This window comes from Equus asinus, chromosome X (genome assembly GCF_041296235.1).
Source record: "Equus asinus isolate D_3611 breed Donkey chromosome X, EquAss-T2T_v2, whole genome shotgun sequence".
Classification (NCBI taxonomy): Eukaryota; Metazoa; Chordata; class Mammalia; order Perissodactyla; family Equidae; genus Equus; species Equus asinus.
This window is the reverse complement of record NC_091820.1, coordinates 65,566,854-65,573,492: the sequence shown is the minus strand read 5'-3', so window position 1 is coordinate 65,573,492 and position 6,639 is coordinate 65,566,854. Positions and strand designations below refer to the sequence as shown.

Sequence of the window (6,639 nt, the reverse complement as noted above, 5' to 3'; positions counted from 1 at the left end):
AAGCTATTTCTTTGAATGTAATTCAATCATATATTGAGTACCAAGAATTAACCCAAATTTGTTAACTGTTTTGAGGGGTAAAAAAGAAATGTAGAGCAACAGAAGAAAAAAATAGAATTCATCAAAACTAAAAAAAATTGTGTACCAAAAGACAATATCAACAGAGTGAAAAGGGGACCCACAAACAAGGAGAAAATATTTGCAAATTATCTATATGATAAAGGATTAATATTGAGAATATATAAAGTCCTACAACTCAATGACAACAAAAAAAGAAAAACCTAGTTAAAAAATGTTCAGAGTCTCATGTCACAATGGTGAGCAGGCCTGTCATTGCAGCATCAAGCCAGTGGCTGGAGGGTATTCAAAAATGGAATTACTATGCTGCTGGGTTTAATAAACTGGGGTTAATGTGAGATGATACAATATATGAGGATGATGATGTAAGAGAAGACATAAAGAAGGCTTCCTGAGAAATTTTATAATGACAGGGTGTTTCACACTAAAAGAGCACTGGATCTGACCATGAGGCAGCAGATCATGCCTAAAGACCAGTGGACAAAATATGAGGAGGATATATTCTACCTTGAACCATATCTGAAAGAGTTTATTTGGGAAAGAAAAGAGAGAGAAGAATGGGCAAAGAAATAAGAATGTAGTTGAAATCTGTGGGTGCCTCTGTCCTCAAAGTATTTTTATGAAGTTGGTTAAACCTGAAATGTACAATTTAGAACTATTAGGGCTGCAAACGTATTAATTTAAATAAATGTCTACTGTAATTATTGTTGGGAAAAAAAGGACAAAGGACTTGAAAAGATATTTCTTTAAAAAGGATATGCAGATGATCATTAAGCACATGAAAAGATGTTCAATATCACCAATCAATAGGGAATTGCAAATCAAAATGACAATTAGATCAGCTCAAGCCCATTAGGATGGCTATTATTTAAAAGAAAACCTAGAAAATAACAAGTATTGGCAAGGATATAGAGAAATTGGAACACTTGTGCACTGTTGGTGGGAACATAAAGTGGTGCAGCTTCTGTAGAAAGCAGTATGGCAGTTTCCCAAAAACTTAACTGTATAATTACCATATGACCTAGCCATTCAACTTTGGGTATATACCTAAAAAAATTGAAAGCAGAGAGTCGAACACATATTTGTACACCAATGTTCTATAGCAGCATTACTCACACTAGCCAGAAGGTGGAAACAGTCCAAATGTCCAGTGCCATATGAACATATTACCAAAATATAGTATACATGTACAATGGAATATTATTTAGCCTTTAAAAAGTAATAAAATTTTGGCACATGCTACAATATGGACAGACCTCAAAAAGGTTATGCTAAATGATGAAGGTCAGTCACAAGAGAACAAATATTGTTTGATTCCGTTTACATGAGTTACCTGGAGTAGTCAAATTCATGGAAACTGAAAGTAGATAAGTGGTTTCCTGGGGTCAAGGAGAGAGAAGAAGGGAGAGTTATTGTTTAATGGATACAGAATTTCAGTTTTGAAGATGAAAAAGTTCTAATGATGGATGGTGGTGATGGTTGCACAACAATGTGAATGTATTCAGTGCCACTGGACTGTACACTTAGAAATTGTTAAAATGGTAAATTTTATGATATATATATATTTACCACATTAAAGAAAGAAATGTGGGCATGAACATTGCCCCTCAAAAGCTTTTTTTTGAGGAAGATTAGCCCTGAGCTAAGATCTGTGCCCATCTTCCTCTACTTTATACGTGGGATGCCTACCAAAGCATGGCTTGTCAAGTGGTACCATGTCCACCCCTGGGATCCAAACCAGTGAAACCCAGGCCGCTGAAGTGGAACGTGCGAACTTAACCGTTGCATCAACGGGCCGGCCCTAAAGTTAATATCTTAATGTAGCTCTGCACCAAAGACCACATGGATCTGATGTAGGAATGTCCAGATCAAGTTCTCTGAGAAACAACATAGCTAAGCAGGAGCACCTTCTTGCTGGACTAGGGGCAATTGGCTGCCTTATGCTGTTGGTGAGATTGTAAATTGGTGTGGCCTTTGTGGAAAACAGTATGGAGGTTCCTCAAAAAATTAAAAATAGAACTAACATACCATCCAGAATTCACACTTCTGGATATATGTCAAAAAAAATTGAAAGTGGGTTCTTGACAAGACATTTGCTCATCCATGTTCATAGAAGCACTCTTCATAACTGCCGAAATATGTAAATGTCCATTGATAGATGAATGTATAAAGAAAATGTGGCATATATATACAATGAAATATTATTCAGCCTTAAAAAAGAAGGAAATCCTGCCATTTGTGACAACATGGATGACTCAAGAAGACATTATTGTAAGTGATATAAGTCAGATAGAGTAAGAGATATACCATATGATCTCACTTATATGTGGAATCTAAAAAAGTTGAACTCATAAAATCAGAGTGGAACAGTGATTGCCAGCTGCCTGGGGGTGGGGAACATAGGGTGATATTGGCCACAGGATACAAACTTTCAGTTATAAAATGAGTAAATTCTAGAGCTCTAATGTACAGCATGGTGACTATAGTTAATAATAATATATCATATACTTGAAATTTACCCAGAGAGTAGACCTGAAGTATTCTCAGCACAAAAAAGGTAAATACATGAGGTGAAAGATATGGAAAAGAATATGGATAGTAACGTGGAGGTTAAAATGAACCTCACATTTTGAAGGAAGACAAGTCTGACCAAGCTGTATCCATATGCTATTGTATCTTTTTTCTATCTTTTTATTCATTTTAATGTGTTTTCTAATTTCCTTTCATAAATTCTTCTTTGACCCATTGGTTATTTGTGATTGTGTGACTTATTTTCAACATATTTGTGGTTTTCCCAAATATTGTTCTTTTTAATTTCTAATTTCACTCTACTGTGGTTGCAGAGCATATTTTGTATGATTTCAATCAATTTAAATTAATAGAGACTTTTTATGGTCCACTTTATGATCTATTCTAAAATATGTTCATGTGCACTTGAGAAGACTGAGTATTCTACTCTTCTTAGTGGGAGTGTTCCATAGATGTCTGTTAGGTATAATTATTTTCTGCTGTTTTCAAGTCTGTTTCCTTGCTGTTCTTCTGCCGGTTTTTCTATTTATTAATAAAAGTAAGGTTTTGAATTCTCCAACTATTATCTATTTATTTTTTTGTGAAGCAAATTGGCCCTGAGCTAACATCTGTTGCCAGTCTTCCTTGCTTTGCTTGAGGAAGATTGCTCGGAGCTAACATCTGTGCCAATCTTCCTCTATTTCATGTGGGATGCCTCCACAGTGTGTCTTGATGAGTGATGCTAGGTCTATACCTGGGATCCAAACACGCGAACCTTGGGCCACCGGAGAGGAATGTGTGAACTTAACCACTACAGGACCAGGCCAGCCCCTCCAACTATTATTTTTCAATTGTCTACTTCTCCCTTCAATTCTGACAGTTTTTGCTTCATGTATTTTGGAGGTCTGTTGCTGGTGTTGTATTAGTTTGCTAAGACTGGTGTAACAAAGTATCACAGACTAGGTAGCTTAAACAACAGAAATTTATTTTATTTTGGAGGAAGTGTTGGTTCCTTCTAAAGGCCATGACATCTTCTGAAGGCCATGATTGGTTCCAGGCCTCGCTCCTTGGCTTGTAAATGGATGTCTTCTCATGGATCTTTCCTCTGTCTTTGCCTGTGTCCAAATTTTCTCTTCTTATAAGGACACCAGTCATATGGGATTATGGCCAACTCTAATGACATGATTTTAACTAAATTACTTTTTTAAAAAAAGATTTCATATAAAGTTACATTCTGAAGTATTGGGAGTTAGGACTTCAACATATGAACTTTTGAGGGTATGCAATTCAGCTCATAACAGGTACATATGTGTTTATAATTTTTATATACCCAACGAATTGAGCCTTTATCATTATGTTTTTCTTTATCTCTAGTAACAACTTGTGTATTAAAGTCCATTTTGTTTGATATTACTATAGCCATGCCTACTCTCTTTTGGATGATGTTTGCGTGGTAAGTCATTTTCCATTTTTTTACATCTAACCAATTTATGTCTTTATCTCTTGTATATAGCATATGGGTGGATCATTAGTTTTTTCTAGTATATTCTGTTAATCTCTGTCTTTAGGTTGGAGTTTTAAATGCCTTTGCATTTATTGTAGTGCCTGATAAGGTAGAGTTTGTGTCTACTATTTTGTTATTTGTTTTCTATAGATCATGTCTTTTTGTTCCTCTGTTTCTATTATTTCTAATAAGAGTCAATTGTTAATTTTATTGAGAACCCCTCGTATATGATTAATTGGTTCTCTAATTCTATCTTTGTTTTGGCCTTCAAAATTTGAATATTATGCATCTAGGTGTTGCTGTCTTTGATTTTATCCTATTTGAAGTTCACTCAGTTTCTTAAATGTGTAGATGAATATTTTTCATTAAATTGGGGGATCTTCAAGATACTGTTTCTTAAAGCATTTTTGTTCTATTTCTTTCTCTATCTTCTTTTCTTATGAGTCTTCCATTATGCATATATTGGTAATCTTGATGGTGGCCCACAGGTCTCTGAGATTCTGTTAATTTTTCTTTCTGTTCTTTTTGTCTGTTTCTGCTCTTTCTGTTCTTCAGAATGGATAATCTTAATTTATCCATCTTCACATTTGCTGATTATTTCTTCTGCCTGCTCTAATTTGATGTTGAGGCCTTTTAGTAAATTTTTTACTTATGCTATTGAATTTTTTAATTCCATAGTTTCCGTTTAGTTTTTTAAAATATATTCTGTTTATTGATATTCTCTATTTTGTGAGGCATTGCTTCTATTCTTTTCTTAGTTCTGTATACACAGTTTCCTTTATTTCTTTCAAAACATTTAAACTTGCTGATGTAAAGTTTATGTCTAGTAATACAATGTCTGGGCTTCCTCAGGAAATTTCTATTAATTGTTCTTGTATATATATGTATTTTATATATATATCTTTTGTTCCTAGGAACATTATATATTTATGTTCCTATATGTGTGTGTATTTTTATATATATATAAATGTATATATACATTTTGTTTGTAATATTTTTGCCTCCATGTGATTTATAAGATAACTTTATAAAGCAATAATTATTAATCTGTGTTGTTCATACAATGCATAAACAAACAATTTTATAATAGCACAAAGAAGAGAGGAGTGAATGCAGGTATATAGGGGCAAACTTTTTGTATACCTTCTAATTTAAGTTGTTATTCATCCAAAAGAGATATATATCTGTTCCCATATATAAGTCATAACTTCTCATTTATTTGTATATCCAGCTCTTTTTTTTGGAAATAGATATTATAAATAATAGAATGTGCCAACTCAGGATATCAGATTCTCCTCTGTTTATAGAGTTATTTTTGTTTGCTGTTTGCTGTTGTTGTTTTGCTTAGTTACTTCCCTGAACTAATTCTGTGATGTCTGTTTTCTTTTTCATATGTGACCACTACAGTCTCTGGTCATTTATCTTAGCGGTATGTTAACAATTGGACACTGATAAGACTAAACATCATAAAACAATTTGTCTCCCAGTTTTTGTAGAGTGGCTCTGTGTGTGTTAGTGCACTCCTTCAACACTCAATTAAGTAGTTGACAACATTGCCTTAACCTTTATTTCTTGCTTGTTCACAGACTAAAGGAAAACCAGAGGTGAGAACACAGGGTTTTCTCATGTCTTTTCTCAGCACATACACAGTCCTGAGCTTGCACATGACCCTGAACATACACACAAACATACACATGCATGTGGCTTTCTATATCCCCAGGAATATGGTGAAGCTTTTAAAAGTCTCCTATGGAAATCTCATATCTTAGTTTAAGTTCTTTGGTTAGCCTCCTATTTGTCCTAACTCTTGTCTACTGCCTCAGGCAGTTGTGATATTAAGCAAGTGCCATCAATTTCTTTGAACAAACATCCCTGGAGAAAAAAAAGCACTCGTTGAATTCATGTTCAAGTCAAATAAAGACAAGCCTTGTATGTGGGATATTCTAGAGAAACTCTAGAAAAGTCAAACAATAACCATTCTCTGGAAACAGAGCTTACACAGTGGTCCACTTCCATTCTGTCTCCTTCAGTGACTTCCAGGCTACTGGTTTTTAGCAGGATTATGGGCTGTTAGTTTTGAAGTCTACCACGGAACTGAAGAGTAGAGCAGATTAGTAGAGCAAGCTAAAACACCATCAACCTTGCTGTTCTTACCAAGATTTAGCTCTTTTGCCTGAACAAGCAATCCCTGAATTGTTACAAGTTTTAGTTCATTTCCAGAGTTATGAAAAGTTTACTGAAAAGTTCTTCCAAAATTCTTGTTTCCTCTATGGAGAGATAATTTTCAGGGGTCCTTTTTCTGCCATTCTCACTAACATCACTAGTAGATTTTCTTGGATAAAAGTTTCTCCATTGGTTGTGTGCCAATAGGACGATTTCCAGAGATTTAAATTATTTTTAAAATAATTTTTGTTAGTTAATGTGTTGTTTTGCTGACTGAGGCTCTGCTAAGCTCCTGATTTCATCATATGAGGGTCCATTCTCTTATCATTTCTTCTTGCACCTTACATTTATCTTTTTAAATAATAGATGTTATTTTTTTAGAGCAG

General features: G+C 34.3%; 1 pseudogene; it reads left to right on the top strand.

The window, feature by feature from the left end:
* The first annotated feature begins 314 nt into the window (after window positions 1-314).
* Window positions 315-651, top strand: LOC106824944 (cytochrome b-c1 complex subunit 7 pseudogene; annotated as a pseudogene).
* Window positions 652-6,639: the final 5,988 nt, after the last annotated feature.